Source organism: Pleurodeles waltl, chromosome 3_1 (genome assembly GCF_031143425.1).
Source record: "Pleurodeles waltl isolate 20211129_DDA chromosome 3_1, aPleWal1.hap1.20221129, whole genome shotgun sequence".
Classification (NCBI taxonomy): Eukaryota; Metazoa; Chordata; class Amphibia; order Caudata; family Salamandridae; genus Pleurodeles; species Pleurodeles waltl.
Genome location: NC_090440.1, coordinates 1572864982 through 1572889547, shown reverse-complemented (window position 1 = coordinate 1572889547; position 24566 = coordinate 1572864982).

The following is a 24566-nucleotide window of genomic DNA, read 5'->3' as shown; positions in this document are numbered from 1 at the left end:
GAAATGGCCCAAAACACAACGTGGACACATCACATTTTTTCACAGAAAACAGAGGTGTTTTTTACAAAGTGCCTACCTGTGGATTTTCGCCTCTAGCTAAGCCAGCACCTGGGGAAACCTAGCAAACCTGCACAGTTTTGAAATTAGACACCCAGGGGAATCCAAGATGGGGTGACTGACCAGGTTCTGTTACCCAGAATCCTTTGAAAACCTCACAATTTGGCCAAAAAAACACTTTTTCCTCTCATTTCGGTGACAGAAAGTTCTGGAATCCGAGACAAGCCACAAATTTCCTTCCACCCAGTGTTCCCCCAAGTCTCTTGATAAAAATGGTAACTCATTTGTGTGGGTAGGCCTAGCGCCCACGAAAGGAAATTGCCCAAAACACAACGTGGAGACATCACATTTTTTCACAGAAAACAGAGGTGTTTTTTACAAAGTGTCTACATGTGGATTTTGGCCTCTAGCTCAGCCGGCACCTGGGGAAACCGAGCAAACCTGCACAGCTTTGAAAACTAGACACCTAGGGGAATCCAAGATGGGGTGACTGATCAGGTTCTGTTACCCAGAATCCTTTGCAACCTCAAAATTTGGCCAAAAAACCACTTTTTCCTCTCATTTCGGTGACAGAAAGTTCTGGAATCTGAGACGAGCCACAAATTTCCTTCCACCCAGCGTTCCCCCAAGTCTCTTGATAAAAATGGTACATCATTTGTGTGGGTAGGCCTAGCGCCCACGAAAGGAAATGGCCCAAAACACAACGTGGACACATCACATTTTTTCACAGAAAACAGAGGTGTTTTTTAAAAAGTGCCTACCTGTGGATTTTGGCCTCTAGCTCGGCCGGCACCTGGGACAACCTAGCAAACCTGTGCAGTTTTGAAAATTAGACACCTAGGTGAATCCAAGATGGGGTGACTTGTGGGACTATGACCAGGTTCTATTACCCAGAATCCTGTGCAAAACTCAAAATTTGGCCAAAAAAACACTTTTTCCTCTCATTTCGGTGACAGAAAGTTCTGGAATCTGAGAGGAGCCTCAAATATCCTTCCACCCAGCATTCCCCCAAGTCTCCCAATATAAATGGTACCTCACTTGTGTGGGTAGCCCTAGCACCCACAAAAGGAAATTGCCCAAAACACAACGTGGACACATCTCATTTTTTCACAGAAAACAGAGGTGTTTTTTACAAAGTGTCTACATGTGGATTTTGGCCTCTAGCTCAGCCGGCACCTGGGGAAAACGAGCAAACCTGCCCAGTTTTGAAAACTGGACACCTAGGGGAATCCAAGATGGGGTGACTGATCAGGTTCTGTTACCCAAAATCCTTAGCAACCTCAAAATTTGGCACAAAAAAACACTTTTTCCTCTCATTTCGGTGACAGAAAGTTCTGGAATCTGAGACGAACCACAAATTTCCTTCCACCCAGCGTTCCCCCAAGTCTCTCGATAAAAATGGTACCTCATTTGTGTGGGCAGGCCTAACACCCACGAAAGGAAATGGCCCAAAACACAACGTGCACACATCACATTTTTTCACAGAAAACAGAGGTGTTTTTTAAAAAGTGCCTACCTGTGGATTTTGGCCTCTAGCTCGGCTGGCACCTGGGAAAACCTAGCAAACCTGCGCAGTTTTGAAAACTCGACACCTAGGGGAATCCAAGATGCAATGACTTGTGGGGCTCTGACCATGTTCTGTTACCCAGAATCCTTTGCAAACCTCAAAATTTGGCCAAACAAATACTTTTTCCTCTCATTTCGGTGACAGAATGTTCTGGAATCTGATAGGAGCCACAAATTTCCTCCCACCCAGCATTCCCCCAAGTATCCCAATGAAAATGGAACCTCACTTGTGTGGGTAGGCCTAGCGCCCAGGAAAGGAAATGGCCCAAAACACAACGTGGACACATCACATTTTTTCACAGAAAAAAGAGGTGTTTTTTACAAAGTGCCTACCTGTGGATTTTGGCCTCTCGCTCAGCCGGCACCTGGGAAAACCTAGCAAACCTGTACAGTTTTGAAAACTAGACACCCAGGGGAATCCAAGATGGGATGACTGACCAGGTTCTGTTTCACAGAATCCTTTGCAAACCTCAAAATTTGGCCAAAAAAACACTTTTTCCTCTCATTTCGGTGACAGAAAGTTCTGGAATCTGAGACGAGCCACAAATTTCCTTCCACCCAGCGTTCCCCCAAGTCTCTCGATAAAAATGGTACCTCATTTGTGTGGGTATGCCTAGCGCCCATGAAAGGAAATGGCCCAAAACACAACGTGGACACATCACATTTTTTCACAGAAAACAGAGGTGTTTTTTATAAAGTGCCTACCTGTGGATTTTGGCCTCTAGCTCAGCCGGCACCTGGGGAAACCTAGCAAACCTGCGCAGTTTTGAAAACTAGACACCCAGGGGAATCCAAGATGGGATGACTGACCAGGTTCTGTTACACAGAATCCTTTGCAAACCTCAAAATTTGGCCAAACAAATACTTTTTCCTCTCATTTCGGTGACAGAATATTCTGGAATCTGATAGGAGCCTCAAATTTCCTCCCACCCAGCATTCCCCCAAGTATCCCAATGAAAATGGAACCTCACTTGTGTGGGTAGGCCTAGCTCCCAGGAAAGGAAATGGCCCAAAACACAACGTGGACACATCACATTTTTTCACAGAAAAAAGAGGTGTTTTTTACAAAGTGCCTACCTGTGGATTTTGGCCTCTCGCTCAGCCGGCACCTGGGGAAACCTAGCAAACCTGCGCAGTTTTGAAAACTAGACACCCAGGGGAATCCAAGATGGGATGACTGACCAGGTTCTGTTACACAGAATCCTTTGCAAACCTCAAAGTTTGGCCCAAAAAACACTTTTTCCTCTCATTTCGGTGACAGAAAGTTGTGGCATCTGAGAGGAGCCACATATTTCCTCCCACCCAGTATTCCCCCAAGTCTCCCAATAAAAATGGTACCTCACTTGTGTGGGTAGGCCTAGCGCCCACGAAAGGAAATGGACCAAAACACAACGTGGACACATCACATTTTTTCACAGAAAACAGAGGTGTTTTTTACAAAGTGCCTACCTGTAGATTTTGGCCTCTAGCTCAGCCGGCACCTGGGAAAACCTAGCAAACCTGTACAGTTTTGAAAACTAGGCACCCAGGGGAATCCAAGATGGGATGACTGACCAGGTTCTGTTACACAGAATCCTTTGCAAACCTCAAAGTTTGGCCAAAAAAACACTTTTTCCTCTCATTTCGGTGACAGAAAGTTCTGGAATCTGAGACGAGCCACAAATTTCCTTCCACCCAGCGTTCCCCCAAGTCTCTCGATAAAAATGGTACCTCATTTGTGTGGGTAGGCCTAACACCCACGAAAGGAAATGGCCCAAAACACAACGTGGACACATCAAATTTTTTCACAGAAAACAGAGGTGTTTTTTACAAAGTGCCTACCTGTGGATTTTGGCCTCTAGCACAGCCGGCACCTGGGGAAACCTAGCAAACCAGTCCATTTTCGAAAACTAGACACCTAGGTGAATCCAAGATGGGGTGACTTGTGGAGCTATGACCAGGTTCTATTACCCAGAATCCTGTGCAAACCTCAAAATTTGGCCCAAAAACCACTTTTTCCTCTCATTTCGGTGACAGAAAGTTCTGGCATCAGAGACGAGCCACAAATTTCCTTCCACCCAGCCTTCCCCCAAGTCTCTTGATAATAATGGTACCTCATTTGTGTGGGTAGGCCTAGCGCCCACGAAAGGAAATGGCCCAAAACACAATGTGGACACATCACTTTTTTCACAGAAAACAGAAGTGTTTTTTACAAAGTGCCTACCTGTGGATTTTGGCCTCTAGCTCAGCCGGCACCTAGGGAAACCTAGCAAACCAGTCCATTTTCGAAAACTAGACACCTAGGTGAATCCAAGATGGGGTGACTTGTGGAGCTATGACCAGGTTCTATTACCCAGAATCCTGTGCAAAACTCAAAATTTGGCCAAAAAAACACTTTTTCCTCTCATTTCGGTGACAGAAAGTTCTGGAATCTGAGAGGAGCCACAAATATCCTTCCACCCAGCACTCCCCCAAGTCTCCCAATATAAATGGTACCTCACTTGTGTGCGTAGCCCTAGCGCCCACAAAAGGAAATTGCCCAAAACACAACGTTGACACATCTCATTTTTTCACAGAAAACAGAGGTGTTTTTTACAAAGTGTCTACATGTGGATTTTGGCCTCTAGCTCAGCCAGCACCTGGAGAAACCGAGCAAACCTGCACAGCTTTGAAAATTGGACACCTAGGGGAATCCAAGATGGGGTGACTGATCAGGTTCTGTTACCCAAAATCCTTTGCAACCTCAAAATTTGGCACAAAAAAACACTTTTTCCTCTCATTTCGGTGACAGAAAGTTCTGGAATCTGAGACGAGCCACAAATTTCCTTCCACCCAGCGTTCCCCCAAGTCTCTCGATAAAAATGGTACCTCATTTGTGTGGGTAGGCCTAGCGCCCACGAAAGGAAATGGCCCAAAACACAACGTGGACACATCACATTTTTTCACAGAAAACAGAGGTGTTTTTTACAAAGTGCCTACCTGTGGATTTTGGCCTCTAGCTCAGCCGGCACCTGGGAAAACCTAGCAAACCTGTACAGTTTTGAAAACTAGGCACCCAGGGGAATCCAAGATGGGATAACTGACCAGGTTCTGTTACACAGAATCCTTTGCAAACCTCAAAGTGTGGCCAAAAAAACACTTTTTCCTCTCATTTCGGTGACAGAAAGTTCTGGAATCTGAGACGAGCCACAAATTTCCTTCCACCCAGCGTTCCCCCAAGTCTCTCGATAAAAATGGTACCTCATTTTTGTGGGTAGGCCTAACACCCACGAAAGGAAATGGCCCAAAACACAACGTGGACACATCACATTTTTTCACAGAAAACAGAGGTGTTTTTTACAAAGTGCCTACCTGTGGATTTTGGCCTCTAGCACAGCCGGCACCTGGGGAAACCTAGCAAACCAGTCCATTTTTGAAAACTAGACACCTAGGGGAATCCAAGATGGCGTGACTTGTGGGGCTCTGACCAGGTTCTGTTACCCAGAATCCTTTGCAAACCTCAAAATTTGGCCCAAAAAACACTTTTTCCTCTCATTTCGGTGACAGAAAGTTCTGGCATCAGAGAAGAGCCACAAATTTCCTCCCATCCAGTATTCACCCAAGTCTCCCAGTAAAAATGGTACCTCACTTGTGTGGGTAGGCCTAGTGTCCACGAAAGGAAATGGCCCAAAACACAACGTGGACACATCACATTTTTTCACAGAAAACAGAGGTGTTTTTTACAAAGTGCCTACCTGTGGATTTTGGCCTCTAGCTCAGCCGGCACCTGGGGAAACCTAGCAAACCTGTGCAGTTTTGAAAACTAGACACCCAGGGGAATCCAAGATGGGATGACTGACCAGGTTCTGTTACACAGAATCCTTTGCAAACCTCAAAGTTTGGCCAAAAAAACACTTTTTCCTCCCATTTCGGTGACAGAAAGTTCTGGAATCTGAGACGAGCCACAAATTTCCTTACACCCGGCGTTCCCCCAAGTCTCTTGATAAAAATGGTACCTCATTTGTGTGGGTAGGCCTAGAGCCCACGAAAGGAAATGGCCCAAAACACAATGTGGACACATCACTTTTTTCACAGAAAACAGAGGTGTTTTTTACAAAGTGCCTACCTGTGGATTTTGGCCTCTAGCTCAGCCGCCACCTAGGGAAACCTAGCAAACCAGTCCATTTTCGAAAACTAGACACCTAGGTGAATCCAAGATGGGGTGACTTGTGGGGCTATGACCAGGTTCTATTACCCAGAATCCTGTGCAAAACTCAAAATTTGGCCAAAAAAACACTTTTTCCTCTCATTTCGGTGACAGAAAGTTCTGGAATCTGAGACGAGCCACAAATTTCCTTCCACCCAGCGTTCCCCCAAGTCTCTCGATAAAATTGGTACCTCATTTGTGTGGGTAGGCCTAGCGCCCACGAAAGGAAATGGCCCAAAACACAACGTGGACACATCACATTTTTTCACAGAAAACAGAGGTGTTTTTTACAAAGTGCCTACCTGTGGATTTTGGCCTCTAGCTCAGCCGGCACCTGGGAAAACCTAGCAAACCTGTACAGTTTTGAAAACTAGGCACCCAGGGGAATCCAAGATGGGATAACTGACCAGGTTCTGTTACACAGAATCCTTTGCAAACCTCAAAGTTTGGCCAAAAAAACACTTTTTCCTCTCATTTTGGTGACTGAAAGTTCTGGAATCTGAGACGAGCCACAAATTTCCTTCCACCCAGCGTTCCCCCAAGTCTCTCGATAAAAATGGTACCTCATTTTTGTGGGTAGGCCTAACACCCACGAAAGGAAATGGCCCAAAACACAACGTGGACACATCACATTTTTTCACAGAAAACAGAGGTGTTTTTTACAAAGTGCCTACCTGTGGATTTTGGCCTCTAGCACAGCCGGCACCTGGGGAAACCGAGCAAACCTGCACAGCTTTGAAAACTAGACACCTAGGGGAATCCAAGATGGGATAACTGACCAGGTTCTGTTACACAGAATCCTTTGCAAACCTCAAAGTTTGGCCAAAAAAACACTTTTTCCTCTCATTTCGGTGACAGAAAGTTCTGGAATCCGAGACAAGCCACAAATTTCCTTCCACCCAGTGTTCCCCCAAGTCTCTTGATAAAAATGGTAACTCATTTGTGTGGGTAGGCCTAGCGCCCACGAAAGGAAATTGCCCAAAACACAACGTGGAGACATCACATTTTTTCACAGAAAACAGAGGTGTTTTTTACAAAGTGTCTACATGTGGATTTTGGCCTCTAGCTCAGCCGGCACCTGGGGAAACCGAGCAAACCTGCACAGCTTTGAAAACTAGACACCTAGGTGAATCCAAGATGGGGTGACTTGTGGGACTATGACCAGGTTCTATTACCCAGAATCCTGTGCAAAACTCAAAATTTGGCCAAAAAAACACTTTTTCCTCTCATTTCGGTGACAGAAAGTTCTGGAATCTGAGAGGAGCCACAAATTTCCTTCCACCCAGCATTCCCCCAAGTCTCCCAATATAAATGGTACCTCACTTGTGTGGGTAGGCCTAGCACCCAGGAAAGAAATGGCCCAAAACACAACGTGGACACATCACATTTTTTCACAGAAAACAGAGGTGTTTTTTACAAAGTGCCTACCTGTGGATTTTGGCCTCTAGCTCAGCCGGCACCTGGGGAAACCTAGCAAACCTGCACAATTTTGAAAACTAGACACCTAGGGGAATCCAAGATGGGGTGACTGATCAGGTTCTGTTACCCAGAATCCTTTGCAACCTCAAAATTTGGCCAAAAAAAACTTTTTCCTCTAATTTCGGTGACAGAAAGTTCTGGAATCTGAGACGAGCCACAAATTTCCTTCCACCCAGCGTTCCCCCAAGTCTCTCGATAAAAATGGTACCTCATTTGTGTGGGTAGGCCTAACACCCACGAAAGGAAATGGACCAAAACACAACGAGGACACATCACATTTTTTCACAGAAAACAGAGGTGTTGTTTTAAAAGTGCCTACCTGTGGATTTTGGCCTCTAGCTCGGCCGGCACCTGGGACAACCTACCAAACCTGCACAGTTTTGAAAATTAGACACCTAAGGGAATCCAAGATCGGGTGACTTGTGGGGCTCTGACCAGGTTCTGTTACCCAGAATCCTTTGCAAACCTCAAAATTTGGCCAAACAAATACTTTTTCCTCTCATTTTGGAGACAGAAAGTTCTGGAATCTGAGAGGAGCCACAAATTTCCTCCCACCCAGTGTTCCCCCAAGTCTCCCAATGAAAATGGTACCTCACTTGTGTAGGTAGGCCTAGCGCCCAGGAAAGGAAATGGCCCAAAACACAACGTGGACACATCACATTTTTTCACAGAACACAGAGGTGTTTTTTACAAAGTGCCTACCTGTAGATTTTGCCCTCTAGCTCATCCGGCATCTGGGGAAACTTAGCAAACCTGTGCAGTTTTGAAAACTAGACACCTAGGGGAATCCAAGATGGGGTGACTGACCAGGTTCTGTTACCCAGAATCCTTTGCAAACCTCAAAGTTTGGCCAAAAAAACACTTTTTCCTCTCATTTCGGTGACAGAAAGTTGTGGCATCTGAGAGGAGCCACATATTTCCTCCCACCCAGTATTCCCCCAAGTCTCCCAATAAAAATTGTACCTCATTTGTGTGGGTAGGCCTAGCGCCCACAAAAGGAAATGGCCCAAAACACAACGTGGACACATCACATTTATTTAGAGAAAACAGAGGTGTTTTTTACAAAAGTGCCCACCTGTGGATTTTGGCCTCTAGCTCTGCCAGCACCTGGGGAAACCCAGCAAACCTGTGCATTTTCGAAAACTAGACACCTAGGTGAATCCAAGATGGGGTGATTTGTGGGGCTCTGACCAGGTTCTATTTCCCAGAATCCTTTGCAAAACTCCAAATTTGGCCAAAAAACACTTTTTAATCTCATTTCGGTGACAAAAAGTTCTGGAATCTGAGAGAAGCCACAAATTTCCTTCCACCCAGAGTTCCCCCTCGTCTCCCGATAAAAATGCCATCTCACTTGTGTGGGTAGGCCTAGCGCCCACGAAGCGAAATGGCCCAAAACACAACGTGGACACATCCCTTTTTTTCACAGAAAACAGAGGTGTTTTTTACAAAGTGCCTACCTGTGGATTTTGGCCTCTAGCTCAGCCGGCACCTGGGGAAACCTAGCAAACCTGTGCAGTTTTGAAAACTAGACACCCAGGGGAATCCAAGATGGGATGACTGACCAGGTTCTGTTACACAGAATCCTTTGCAAACCTCAAAGTTTGGCCAAAAAAACACTTTTTCCTCCCATTTCGGTGACAGAAAGTTCTGGAATCTGAGACGAGCCACAAATTTCCTTACACCCGGCGTTCCCCCAAGTCTCTTGATAAAAATGGTACCTCATTTGTGTGGGTAGGCCTAGAGCCCACGAAAGGAAATGGCCCAAAACACAATGTGGACACATCACTTTTTTCACAGAAAACAGAGGTGTTTTTTACAAAGTGCCTACCTGTGGATTTTGGCCTCTAGCTCAGCCGGCACCTAGGGAAACCTAGCAAACCAGTCCATTTTCGAAAACTAGACACCTAGGTGAATCCAAGATGGGGTGACTTGTGGGGCTATGACCAGGTTCTATTACCCAGAATCCTGTGCAAAACTCAAAATTTGGCCAAAAAAACACTTTTTCCTCTCATTTCGGTGACAGAAAGTTCTGGAATCTGAGACGAGCCACAAATTTCCTTCCACCCAGCGTTCCCCCAAGTCTCTCGATAAAATTGGTACCTCATTTGTGTGGGTAGGCCTAGCGCCCACGAAAGGAAATGGCCCAAAACACAACGTGGACACATCACATTTTTTCACAGAAAACAGAGGTGTTTTTTACAAAGTGCCTACCTGTGGATTTTGGCCTCTAGCTCAGCCGGCACCTGGGAAAACCTAGCAAACCTGTACAGTTTTGAAAACTAGGCACCCAGGGGAATCCAAGATGGGATAACTGACCAGGTTCTGTTACACAGAATCCTTTGCAAACCTCAAAGTTTGGCCAAAAAAACACTTTTTCCTCTCATTTTGGTGACTGAAAGTTCTGGAATCTGAGACGAGCCACAAATTTCCTTCCACCCAGCGTTCCCCCAAGTCTCTCGATAAAAATGGTACCTCATTTTTGTGGGTAGGCCTAACACCCACGAAAGGAAATGGCCCAAAACACAACGTGGACACATCACATTTTTTCACAGAAAACAGAGGTGTTTTTTACAAAGTGCCTACCTGTGGATTTTGGCCTCTAGCACAGCCGGCACCTGGGGAAACCGAGCAAACCTGCACAGCTTTGAAAACTAGACACCTAGGGGAATCCAAGATGGGATAACTGACCAGGTTCTGTTACACAGAATCCTTTGCAAACCTCAAAGTTTGGCCAAAAAAACACTTTTTCCTCTCATTTCGGTGACAGAAAGTTCTGGAATCCGAGACAAGCCACAAATTTCCTTCCACCCAGTGTTCCCCCAAGTCTCTTGATAAAAATGGTAACTCATTTGTGTGGGTAGGCCTAGCGCCCACGAAAGGAAATTGCCCAAAACACAACGTGGAGACATCACATTTTTTCACAGAAAACAGAGGTGTTTTTTACAAAGTGTCTACATGTGGATTTTGGCCTCTAGCTCAGCCGGCACCTGGGGAAACCGAGCAAACCTGCACAGCTTTGAAAACTAGACACCTAGGTGAATCCAAGATGGGGTGACTTGTGGGACTATGACCAGGTTCTATTACCCAGAATCCTGTGCAAAACTCAAAATTTGGCCAAAAAAACACTTTTTCCTCTCATTTCGGTGACAGAAAGTTCTGGAATCTGAGAGGAGCCACAAATTTCCTTCCACCCAGCATTCCCCCAAGTCTCCCAATATAAATGGTACCTCACTTGTGTGGGTAGGCCTAGCACCCAGGAAAGAAATGGCCCAAAACACAACGTGGACACATCACATTTTTTCACAGAAAACAGAGGTGTTTTTTACAAAGTGCCTACCTGTGGATTTTGGCCTCTAGCTCAGCCGGCACCTGGGGAAACCTAGCAAACCTGCACAATTTTGAAAACTAGACACCTAGGGGAATCCAAGATGGGGTGACTGATCAGGTTCTGTTACCCAGAATCCTTTGCAACCTCAAAATTTGGCCAAAAAAAACTTTTTCCTCTAATTTCGGTGACAGAAAGTTCTGGAATCTGAGACGAGCCACAAATTTCCTTCCACCCAGCGTTCCCCCAAGTCTCTCGATAAAAATGGTACCTCATTTGTGTGGGTAGGCCTAACACCCACGAAAGGAAATGGACCAAAACACAACGAGGACACATCACATTTTTTCACAGAAAACAGAGGTGTTGTTTTAAAAGTGCCTACCTGTGGATTTTGGCCTCTAGCTCGGCCGGCACCTGGGACAACCTACCAAACCTGCACAGTTTTGAAAATTAGACACCTAAGGGAATCCAAGATCGGGTGACTTGTGGGGCTCTGACCAGGTTCTGTTACCCAGAATCCTTTGCAAACCTCAAAATTTGGCCAAACAAATACTTTTTCCTCTCATTTTGGAGACAGAAAGTTCTGGAATCTGAGAGGAGCCACAAATTTCCTCCCACCCAGTGTTCCCCCAAGTCTCCCAATGAAAATGGTACCTCACTTGTGTAGGTAGGCCTAGCGCCCAGGAAAGGAAATGGCCCAAAACACAACGTGGACACATCACATTTTTTCACAGAACACAGAGGTGTTTTTTACAAAGTGCCTACCTGTAGATTTTGCCCTCTAGCTCATCCGGCATCTGGGGAAACTTAGCAAACCTGTGCAGTTTTGAAAACTAGACACCTAGGGGAATCCAAGATGGGGTGACTGACCAGGTTCTGTTACCCAGAATCCTTTGCAAACCTCAAAGTTTGGCCAAAAAAAACACTTTTTCCTCTCATTTCGGTGACAGAAAGTTGTGGCATCTGAGAGGAGCCACATATTTCCTCCCACCCAGTATTCCCCCAAGTCTCCCAATAAAAATTGTACCTCATTTGTGTGGGTAGGCCTAGCGCCCACGAAAGGAAATGGCCCAAAACACAACGTGGACACATCACATTTATTTAGAGAAAACAGAGGTGTTTTTTACAAAAGTGCCCACCTGTGGATTTTGGCCTCTAGCTCTGCCAGCACCTGGGGAAACCCAGCAAACCTGTGCATTTTCGAAAACTAGACACCTAGGTGAATCCAAGATGGGGTGATTTGTGGGGCTCTGACCAGGTTCTATTTCCCAGAATCCTTTGCAAAACTCCAAATTTGGCCAAAAAACACTTTTTAATCTCATTTCGGTGACAAAAAGTTCTGGAATCTGAGAGAAGCCACAAATTTCCTTCCACCCAGAGTTCCCCCTCGTCTCCCGATAAAAATGCCATCTCACTTGTGTGGGTAGGCCTAGCGCCCACGAAGCGAAATGGCCCAAAACACAACGTGGACACATCCCTTTTTTTCACAGAAAACAGAGGTGTTTTTTACAAAGTGCCTACCTGTGGATTTTGGCCTCTAGCTCAGCCGGCACCTGTGGAAACCTAGAAAACCTGCACACTTTTGAAATTAGACACCTAGGCGAATCCAAGATGGGGTGATTGACCAGGTTCTGTTACACAGAATCCTTTGCAAACCTCAAAATTTGTCCAAAAAAACACTTTTTCCTCTCATTTCAGTGACAGAAAGTTCTGGAATCTGAGACGAGCCACAAATTTCCTTCCACCCAGCATTCCCCCAAGTCTCTCGATAAAAATAGTACCTCATTTGTGTGGGTAGGCCTAGCGCCCACGAAAGGAAATGGCCCAAAACACAACGTGGACACATCACATTTTTTCACAGAAAACAGAGGTGTATTTAAAAAGTGCCTACCTGTGGATTTTGGCCTCTCGCTCAGCCGGGACCAGGGGAAGCCTAGCAAACCAGTGCATTTTCGAAAACTAGACACCTAGGTGAATCCAAGATGGGGTGACTTGTGGGGCTCTGACCAGGTTCTATTACCCAGAATCCTGTGCAAAACTCAAAATTGGGCCAAACAAATACTTTTTCCTCTCATTTCGGAGACAGAAAGTTCTGGAATCTGAGAGGAGCCACAAATTTCCTCCCACCCAGTGTTCCCCCAAGTCTCCCAATGAAAATGGTACCTCACTTGTGTGGGTAGGCCTAGCGCCCACGAAGCGAAATGGCCCAAAACACAACGTGGACACATCACATTTTTTCACAGAAAACAGAGGTGTTTTTTACAAAGTGCCTACCTGTGGATTTTTGGCCTCTAGCTAAGCCGGCACCTGGGGAAAACTAGCAAACCTGCACAGTTTTGAAATTAGACACCTAGGGGAATCCAAGATGTGGTGACTGACCAGGTTCTGTTACCCAGAATCCTTTGCAAACCTCAAAATTTGGCCAAAAAAACACTTTTTCCTCTCATTTCAGTGACAGAAAGTTCTGGAATCTGAGACGAGCCACAAATTTCCTTCCACCCAGCATCCCCCCAAGTCTCTCGATAAAAATGGTACCTCATTTGTCTGGGTAGGCCTAGCGCCCACGAAAGGAAATGGCCCAAAACACAACGTGGACACATCACATTTTTTCACAGAAAACAGAGGTGTATTTAAAAAGTGCCTACCTGTGGATTTTGGCCTCTCGCTCAGCCGGGACCAGGGAAACCTAGCAAACCAGTGCATTTTCGAAAACTAGACACCTAGATGAATCCAAGATGGGGTGACTTGTGGGGCTCTGACCAGGTTCTATTACCCAGAATCCTGTGCAAAACTCAAAATTTGGTCAAAAAAAACACTTTTTCCTCTCATTTCAGTGACAGAAAGTTCTGGAATCTGAGAGGAGCCACAAATTTCCTTCCACCCAGCATTCCCCCAAGTCTCCCAATATAAATGGTACCTCACTTGTGTGGGTAGGCCTAGCACCCAGGAAAGAAATGGCCCAAAACACAACGTGGACACATCACATTTTTTCACAGAAAACAGATGTGTTTTTTACAAAGTGCCTACCTGTGGATTTTGGCCTCTAGCTCAGCCGGCATCTGGGGAAACTTAGCAAACCTGTGCAGTTTTGAAAACTAGACACCTAGGGGAATCCAAGATGGGGTGACTGACCAGGTTATGTTACCCAGAATCCTTTGCAAACCTCAAAGTTTGGCCAAAAAAACACTTTTTCCTCTCATTTCGGTGACAGAAAGTTGTGGCATCTGAGAGGAGCCACATATTTCCTCCCACCCAGTATTCCCCCAAGTCTCCCAATAAAAATTGTACCTCATTTGTGTGGGTAGGCCTAGCGCCCACGAAAGGAAATGGCCCAAAACACAACGTGGACACATCACATTTATTTAGAGAAAACAGAGGTGTTTTTTACAAAAGTGCCTACCTGTGGATTTTGGCCTCTAGCTCTGCCAGCACCTGGGGAAACCCAGCAAACCTGTGCATTTTCGAAAACTAGACACCTAGGTGAATCCAAGATGGGGTGATTTGTGGGGCTCTGACCACGTTCTATTTCCCAGAATCCTTTGCAAAACTCCAAATTTGGCCAAAAAACACTTTTTAATCTCATTTCGGTGACAAAAAGTTCTGGAATCTGAGAGAAGCCACAAATTTCCTTCCACCCAGAGTTCCCCCTCGTCTCCCGATAAAAATGCCATCTCACTTGTGTGGGTAGGCCTAGCGCCCACGAAGCGAAATGGCCCAAAACACAACGTGGACACATCCCTTTTTTTCACAGAAAACAGAGGTGTTTTTTACAAAGTGCCTACCTGTGGATTTTGGCCTCTAGCTCAGCCGGCACCTGTGGAAACCTAGCAAATCTGCACACTTTTGAAATTAGACACCTAGGCGAATCCAAGATGGGGTGATTGACCAGGTTCTGTTACCCAGAATCCTTTGCAAACCTCAAAATTTGTCCAAAAAAACACTTTTTCCTCTCATTTCAGTGACAGAAAGTTCTGGAATCTGAGACGAGCCACAAATTTCCTTCCACCCAGCATTCCCCCAAGTCTCTCGATAAAAATAGTACCTCATTTGTGTGGGTAGGCCTAGCGCCCACGAAAGGAAATGGCCTAAAACACAACGTGGACACATCACATTTTTTCACAGAAAACAGAGGTGTATTTAAAAAGTGCCTACCTGTGGATTTTGGCCTCTCGCTCAGCCGGGACCAGGGGAAGCCTAGCAAACCAGTGCATTTTCGAAAACTAGACACCTAGGTGAATCCAAGATGGGGTGACTTGTGGGGCTCTGACCAGGTTCTATTACCCAGAATCCTGTGCAAAACTCAAAATTGGGCCAAACAAATACTTTTTCCTCTCATTTCGGAGACAGAAAGTTCTGGAATCTGAGAGGAGCCACAAATTTCCTCCCACCCAGTGTTCCCCCAAGTCTCCCAATGAAAATGGTACCTCACTTGTGTGGGTAGGCCTAGCGCCCAGGAAAGGAAATGGCCCAAAACACAACGTGGACACATCACATTTTTTCACAGAAAACAGAGGTGTTTTTTACAAAGTGCCTACCTGTGGATTTTGGCCTCTAGCTAAGCCGGCACCTGGGGAAAACTAGCAAACCTGCACAGTTTTGAAATTAGACACCTAGGGGAATCCAAGATGTGGTGACTGACCAGGTTCTGTTACCCAGAATCCTTTGCAAACCTCAAAATTTGGCCAAAAAAACACTTTTTCCTCTCATTTCAGTGACAGAAAGTTCTGGAATCTGAGACGAGCCACAAATTTCCTTCCACCCAGCATCCCCCCAAGACTCTCGATAAAAATGGTACCTCATTTGTCTGGGTAGGCCTAGCGCCCACGAAAGGAAATGGCCCAAAACACAACGTGGACACATCACATTTTTTCACAGAAAACAGAGGTGTATTTAAAAAGTGCCTACCTGTGGATTTTGGCCTCTCGCTCAGCCGGGACCAGGGGAAACCTAGCAAACCAGTGCATTTTCGAAAACTAGACACCTAGGTGAATCCAAGATGGGGTGACTTGTGGGGCTCTGACCAGGTTCTATTACCCAGAATCCTGTGCAAAACTCAAAATTTGGAAAAAAAAACACCTTTTCCTCTCATTTCAGTGACAGAAAGTTCTGGAATCTGAGAGGAGCCACAAAATTCCTTCCACCCAGCATTCCCCCAAGTCTCCCAATATAAATGGTACCTCACTTGTGTGGGTAGGCCTAGCACCCAGGAAAGAAATGGCCCAAAACACAACGTGGACACATCACATTTTTTCACAGAAAACAGAGGTGTTTTTTACAAAGTGCCTACCTGTGGATTTTGGCATCTAGCTCAGCCGGCACCTGGGGAAACCTAGCAAACCTGCACAGTTTTGAAAACTAGACACCTAGGGGAATCCAAGATGGGGTGACTGATCAGGTTCTGTTACCCAGAATCCTTTGCAACCTCAAAATTTGGCCAAAAAAACACTTTTTCCTCTCATTTCGGTGAGAGAAAGTTCTGGAATCTGAGACGAGCCACAAATTTCCTTCCACCCAGCGTTCCCCCAAGTCTCTCGATAAAAATGGTACCTCATTTGTGTGGGTAGGCCTAACACCCACGAAAGGAAATGGACCAAAACACAACGAGGACACATCACATTTTTTCACAGAAAACAGAGGTGTTTTTTTAAAGTGCCTACCTGTGGATTTTGGCCTCTAGCTCGGCCGGCACCTGGGACAACCTAGCAAACCTGCACAGTTTTGAAAATTAGACACCTAAGGGAATCCAAGATCGGGTGACTTGCGGGGCTCTGACCAGGTTCTGTTACCCAGAATCCTTTGCAAACCTCAAAATTTGGCCAAACAAATACTTTTTCCTCTCATTTTGGAGACAGAAAGTTCTGGAATCTGAGAGGAGCCACAAATTTCCTCCCACCCAGTGTTCCCCCAAGTCTCCCAATGAAAATGGTACCTCACTTGTGTAGGTAGGCCTAGCGCCCAGGAAAGGAAATGGCCCAAAACACAACGTGGACACATCACATTTTTTCACAGAACACAGAGGTGTTTTTAACAAAGTGCCTACCTGTAGATTTTTGCCCTCTAGCTCAGCCGGCATCTGGGGAAACTTAGCAAACCTGTGCAGTTTTGAAAACTAGACACCTAGGGGAATCCAAGATGGGGTGACTGACCAGGTTCTGTTACCCAGAATCCTTTGCAAACCTCAAAGTTTGGCCAAAAAAACACTTTTTCCTCTCATTTCGGTGACAGAAAGTTGTGGCATCTGAGAGGAGCCACATATTTCCTCCCACCCAGTATTCCCCCAAGTCTCCCAATAAAAATTGTACCTCATTTGTGTGGGTAGGCCTAGCGCCCACGAAAGGAAATGGCCCAAAACACAACGTGGACACATCACATTTATTTAGAGAAAACAGAGGTGTTTTTTACAAAAGTGCCTACCTGTGGATTTTGGCCTCTAGCTCTGCCAGCACCTGGGGAAACCCAGCAAACCTGTGCTTTTTCGAAAACTAGACACATAGGTGAATCCAAGATGGGGTGATTTGTGGGGCTCTGACCAGGTTCTATTTCCCAGAATCCTTTGCAAAACTCCAAATTTGGCCAAAAAACACTTTTTAATCCCATTTCGGTGACAAAAAGTTCTGGAATCTGAGAGAAGCCACAAATTTCCTTCCACCCAGAGTTCCCCCTCGCCTCCCGATAAAAATGCCATCTCACTTGTGTGGGTAGGCCTAGCGCCCACGAAGGGAAATGGCCCAAAACACAACGTGGACACATCCCTTTTTATCACAGAAAACAGAGGTGTTTTTTACAAAGTGCCTACCTGTGGATTTTGGCCTCTAGCTCAGCCGGCACCTGTGGAAACCTAGCAAACCTGCACAGTTTTGAAATTAGACACCTAGGCGAATCCAAGATGGGGTGATTGACCAGGTTCTGTTACCCAGAATCCTTTGCAAACCTCAAAATTTGTCCAAAAAAACACTTTTTCCTCTCATTTCAGTGACAGAAAGTTCTGGAATCTGAGGCGAGCCACAAATTTCCTTCCACCCAGCATTCCCCCAAGTCTCTCGATAAAAATAGTACCTCATTTGTGTGGGTAGGCCTAGCGCCCACGAAAGGAAATGGCCCAAAACACAACGTGGACACATCACATTTTTTCACAGAAAACAGAGGTGTATTTAAAAAGTGCCTACCTGTGGATTTTGGCCTCTCGCTCAGCCGGGACCAGGGGAAACCTAGCAAACCAGTGCATTTTCGAAAACTAGACACCTAGGTGAATCCAAGATGGGGTGACTTGTGGGGCTCTGACCAGGTTCTATTACCCAGAATCCTGTGCAAAACTCAAAATTTGGCCAAAAAAACACTTTTTCCTCTCATTTCAGTGACAGAAAGTTCTGGAATCTGAGAGGAGCCACAAATTTCCTTCCACCCAGCATTCCCCCAAGTCTCCCAATATAAATGGTACCTCACTTGTGTGGGTAGGCCTAGCACCCAGGAAAGAAATGGCCCAAAACACAACGTGGACACATCACATTTTTTCACAGAAAACAGATGTGTTTTTTACAAAGTGCCTACCTGTGGATTTTGGCCTCTAGCTCAGCCGGCATCTGGGGAAACTTAGCAAACCTGTGCAGTTTTGAAAACTAGACACCTAGGGGAATCCAAGATGGGGTGACTGACCAGGTTATGTTACCCAGAATCCTTTGCAAACCTCAAAGTTTGGCCAAAAAAACACTTTTTCCTCTCATTTCGGTGACAGAAAGTTGTGGCATCTGAGAGGAGCCACATATTTCCTCCCACCCAGTATTCCCCCAAGTCTCCCAATAAAAATTGTACCTCATTTGTGTGGGTAGGCCTAGCGCCCACGAAAGGAAATGGCCTAAAACACAACGTGGACACATCACATTTTTTCACAGAAAACAGAGGTGTATTTAAAAAGTGCCTACCTGTGGATTTTGGCCTCTCGCTCAGCCGGGACCAGGGGAAGCCTAGCAAACCAGTGCATTTTCGAAAACTAGACACCTAGGTGAATCCAAGATGGGGTGACTTGTGGGGCTCTGACCAGGTTCTATTACCCAGAATCCTGTGCAAAACTCAAAATTTGGCCAAACAAATACTTTTTCCTCTCATTTCGGAGACAGAAAGTTCTGGAATCTGAGAGGAGCCACAAATTTCCTCCCACCCAGTGTTCCCCCAAGTCTCCCAATGAAAATGGTACCTCACTTGTGTGGGTAGGCCTAGCGCCCAGGAAAGGAAATGGCCCAAAACACAACGTGGACACATCACATTTTTTCACAGAAAACAGAGGTGTTTTTTACAAAGTGCCTACCTGTGGATTTTGGCCTCTAGCTAAGCCGGCACCTGGGGAAAACTAGCAAACCTGCACAGTTTTGAAATTAGACACCTAGGGGAATCCAAGATGTGGTGACTGACCAGGTTCTGTTACCCAGAATCCTTTGCAAACCTCAAAATTTGGCCAAAAAAACACTTTTTCCTCTCATTTCAGTGACAGAAAGTTCTGGAATCTGAGACGAGCCACAAATTTCCTTCCACCCAGCATCCCCCCAAGTCTCTCGATAAAAATGGTACCTCATTTGTCTGGGTAGGCCTAGCGCCCACGAAAGGAAATGGCCCAAAACACAACGTGGACACATCACATTTTTTCACAGAAAACAGAGGTGTATTTAAAAAGTGCCTACCTGTGGATTTTGGCCTCTCGCTCAGCCGGGACCAGGGGAAACCTAGCAAACCAGTGCATTTTCGAAAACTAGACACCTAGGTGAATCCAAGATGGGGTGACTTGTGGGGCTCTGACCAGGTTCTATTACCCAGAATCCTGTGCAAAACTCAAAATTTGGAAAAAAAAAACACTTTTTCCTCTCATTTCAGTGACAGAAAGTTCTGGAATCTGAGAGGAGCCACAAAATTCCTTCCACCCAGCATTCCCCCAAGTCTCCCAATATAAATGGTACCTCACTTGTGTGGGTAGGCCTAGCACCCAGGAAAGAAATGGCCCAAAACACAACGTGGACACATCACATTTTTTCACAGAAAACAGAGGTGTTTTTTACAAAGTGCCTACCTGTGGATTTTGGCATCTAGCTCAGCCGGCACCTGGGGAAACCTAGCAAACCTGCACAGTTTTGAAAACTAGACACCTAGGGGAATCCAAGATGGGGTGACTGATCAGGTTCTGTTACCCAGAATCCTTTGCAACCTCAAAATTTGGCCAAAAAAACACTTTTTCCTCTCATTTCGGTGAGAGAAAGTTCTGGAATCTGAGACGAGCCACAAATTTCCTTCCACCCAGCGTTCCCCCAAGTCTCTCGATAAAAATGGTACCTCATTTGTGTGGGTAGGCCTAACACCCACGAAAGGAAATGGACCAAAACACAACGAGGACACATCACATTTTTTCACAGAAAACAGAGGTGTTTTTTTAAAAGTGCCTACCTGTGGATTTTGGCCTCTAGCTCGGCCGGCACCTGGGACAACCTAGCAAACCTGCACAGTTTTGAAAATTAGACACCTAAGGGAATCCAAGATCGGGTGACTTGCGGGGCTCTGACCAGGTTCTGTTACCCAGAATCCTTTGCAAACCTCAAAATTTGGCCAAACAAATACTTTTTCCTCTCATTTTGGAGACAGAAAGTTCTGGAATCTGAGAGGAGCCACAAATTTCATCCCACCCAGTGTTCCCCCAAGTCTCCCAATGAAAATGGTACCTCACTTGTGTGGGTAGGCCTAGCGCCCAGGAAAGGAAATGGCCAAAAACACAACGTGGACACATCACATTTTTTCACAGAACACAGAGGTGTTTTTAACAAAGTGCCTACCTGTAGATTTTGCCCTCTAGCTCAGCCGGCATCTGGGGAAACTTAGCAAACCTGTGCAGTTTTGAAAACTAGACACCTAGGGGAATCCAAGATGGGGTGACTGACCAGGTTCTGTTACCCAGAATCATTTGCAAACCTCAAAGTTTGGCCAAAAAAACACTTTTTCCTCTCATTTCGGTGACAGAAAGTTGTGGCATCTGAGAGGAGCCACATATTTCCTCCCACCCAGTATTCCCCCAAGTCTCCCAATAAAAATTGTACCTCATTTGTGTGGGTAGGCCTAGCGCCCACGAAAGGAAATGGCCCAAAACACAACGTGGACACATCACATTTATTTAGAGAAAACAGAGGTGTTTTTTACAAAAGTGCCTACCTGTGGATTTTGGCCTCTAGCTCTGCCAGCACCTGGGGAAACCCAGCAAACCTGTGCTTTTTCGAAAACTAGACACATAGGTGAATCCAAGATGGGGTGATTTGTGGGGCTCTGACCAGGTTCTATTTCCCAGAATCCTTTGCAAAACTCCAAATTTGGCCAAAAAACACTTTTTAATCCCATTTCGGTGACAAAAAGTTCTGGAATCTGAGAGAAGCCACAAATTTCCTTCCACCCAGAGTTCCCCCTCGCCTCCCGATAAAAATGCCATCTCACTTGTGTGGGTAGGCCTAGCGCCCACGAAGGGAAATGGCCCAAAACACAACGTGGACACATCCCTTTTTTTCACAGAAAACAGAGGTGTTTTTTACAAAGTGCCTACCTGTGGATTTTGGCCTCTAGCTCAGCCGGCACCTGTGGAAACCTAGCAAACCTGCACAGTTTTGAAATTAGACACCTAGGCGAATCCAAGATGGGGTGATTGACCAGGTTCTGTTACCCAGAATCCTTTGCAAACCTCAAAATTTGTCCAAAAAAACACTTTTTCCTCTCATTTCAGTGACAGAAAGTTCTGGAATCTGAGGCGAGCCACAAATTTCCTTCCACCCAGCATTCCCCCAAGTCTCTCGATAAAAATAGTACCTCATTTGTGTGGGTAGGCCTAGCGCCCACGAAAGGAAATGGCCCAAAACACAACGTGGACACATTACATTTTTTCACAGAAAACAGAGGTGTATTTAAAAAGTGCCTACCTGTGGATTTTGGCCTCTCGCTCAGCCGGGACCAGGGGAAACCTAGCAAACCAGTGCATTTTCGAAAACTAGACACCTAGGTGAATCCAAGATGGGGTGACTTGTGGGGCTCTGACCAGGTTCTATTACCCAGAATCCTGTGCAAAACTCAAAATTTGGCCAAAAAAACACTTTTTCCTCTCATTTCAGTGACAGAAAGTTCTGGAATCTGAGAGGAGCCACAAATTTCCTTCCACCCAGCATTCCCCCAAGTCTCCCAATATAAATGGTACCTCACTTGTGTGGGTAGGCCTAGCACCCAGGAAAGAAATGGCCCAAAACACAACGTGGACACATCACATTTTTTCACAGAAAACAGATGTGTTTTTTACAAAGTGCCTACCTGTGGATTTTGGCCTCTAGCTCAGCCGGCATCTGGGGAAACTTAGCAAACCTGTGCAGTTTTGAAAACTAGACACCTAGGGGAATCCAAGATGGGGTGACTGACCAGGTTATGTTACCCAGAATCCTTTGCAAACCTCAAAGTTTGGCCAAAAAAACACTTTTTCCTCTCATTTCGGTGACAGAAAGTTGTGGCATCTGAGAGGAGCCACATATTTCCTCCCACCCAGTATTCCCCCAAGTCTCCCAATAAAAATTGTACCTCATTTGTGTGGGTAGGCCTAGCGCCCACGAAAGGAAATGGCCTAAAACACAACGTGGACACATCACATTTTTTCACAGAAAACAGAGGTGTATTTAAAAAGTGCCTACCTGTGGATTTTGGCCTCTCGCTCAGCCGGGACCAGGGGAAGCCTAGCAAACCAGTGCATTTTCGAAAACTAGACACCTAGGTGAATCCAAGATGGGGTGACTTGTGGGGCTCTGACCAGGTTCTATTACCCAGAATCCTGTGCAAAACTCAAAATTTGGCCAAACAAATACTTTTTCCTCTCATTTCGGAGACAGAAAGTTCTGGAATCTGAGAGGAGCCACAAATTTCCTCCCACCCAGTGTTCCCCCAAGTCTCCCAATGAAAATGGTACCTCACTTGTGTGGGTAGGCCTAGCGCCCAGGAAAGGAAATGGCCCAAAACACAACGTGGACACATCACATTTTTTCACAGAAAACAGAGGTGTTTTTTACAAAGTGCCTACCTGTGGATTTTGGCCTCTAGCTAAGCCGGCACCTGGGGAAAACTAGCAAACCTGCACAGTTTTGAAATTAGACACCTAGGGGAATCCAAGATGTGGTGACTGACCAGGTTCTGTTACCCAGAATCCTTTGCAAACCTCAAAATTTGGCCAAAAAAACACTTTTTCCTCTCATTTCAGTGACAGAAAGTTCTGGAATCTGAGACGAGCCACAAATTTCCTTCCACCCAGCATCCCCCCAAGTCTCTCGATAAAAATGGTACCTCATTTGTCTGGGTAGGCCTAGCGCCCACGAAAGGAAATGGCCCAAAACACAACGTGGACACATCACATTTTTTCACAGAAAACAGAGGTGTATTTAAAAAGTGCCTACCTGTGGATTTTGGCCTCTCGCTCAGCCGGGACCAGGGGAAACCTAGCAAACCAGTGCATTTTCGAAAACTAGACACCTAGGTGAATCCAAGATGGGGTGACTTGTGGGGCTCTGACCAGGTTCTATTACCCAGAATCCTGTGCAAAACTCAAAATTTGGAAAAAAAAACACTTTTTCCTCTCATTTCAGTGACAGAAAGTTCTGGAATCTGAGAGGAGCCACAAAATTCCTTCCACCCAGCATTCCCCCAAGTCTCCCAATATAAATGGTACCTCACTTGTGTGGGTAGGCCTAGCACCCAGGAAAGAAATGGCCCAAAACACAACGTGGACACATCACATTTTTTCACAGAAAACAGAGGTGTTTTTTACAAAGTGCCTACCTGTGGATTTTGGCATCTAGCTCAGCCGGCACCTGGGGAAACCTAGCAAACCTGCACAGTTTTGAAAACTAGACACCTAGGGGAATCCAAGATGGGGTGACTGATCAGGTTCTGTTACCCAGAATCCTTTGCAACCTCAAAATTTGGCCAAAAAAAACACTTTTTCCTCTCATTTCGGTGAGAGAAAGTTCTGGGAATCTGAGACGAGCCACAAATTTCCTTCCACCCAGCGTTCCCCCAAGTCTCTCGATAAAAATGGTACCTCATTTGTGTGGGTAGGCCTAACACCACGAAAGGAAATGGACCAAAACACAACGAGGACACATCACATTTTTTCACAGAAAACAGAGGTGTTTTTTTAAAAGTGCCTACCTGTGGATTTTGGCCTCTAGCTCGGCCAGCACCTGGGACAACCTAGCAAACCTGCACAGTTTTGAAAATTAGACACCTAAGGGAATCCAAGATCGGGTGACTTGCGGGGCTCTGACCAGGTTCTGTTACCCAGAATCCTTTGCAAACCTCAAAATTTGGCCAAACAAATACTTTTTCCTCTCATTTTGGAGACAGAAAGTTCTGGAATCTGAGAGGAGCCACAAATTTCATCCCACCCAGTGTTCCCCCAAGTCTCCCAATGAAAATGGTACCTCACTTGTGTGGGTAGGCCTAGCGCCCAGGAAAGGAAATGGCCAAAAACACAACGTGGACACATCACATTTTTTCACAGAACACAGAGGTGTTTTTAACAAAGTGCCTACCTGTAGATTTTGCCCTCTAGCTCAGCCGGCATCTGGGGAAACTTAGCAAACCTGTGCAGTTTTGAAAACTAGACACCTAGGGGAATCCAAGATGGGGTGACTGACCAGGTTCTGTTACCCAGAATCCTTTGCAAACCTCAAAGTTTGGCCAAAAAAACACTTTTTCCTCTCATTTCGGTGACAGAAAGTTGTGGCATCTGAGAGGAGCCACATATTTCCTCCCACCCAGTATTCCCCCAAGTCTCCCAATAAAAATTGTACCTCATTTGTGTGGGTAGGCCTAGCGCCCACGAAAGGAAATGGCCCAAAACACAACGTGGACACATCACATTTATTTAGAGAAAACAGAGGTGTTTTTTACAAAAGTGCCTACCTGTGGATTTTGGCCTCTAGCTCT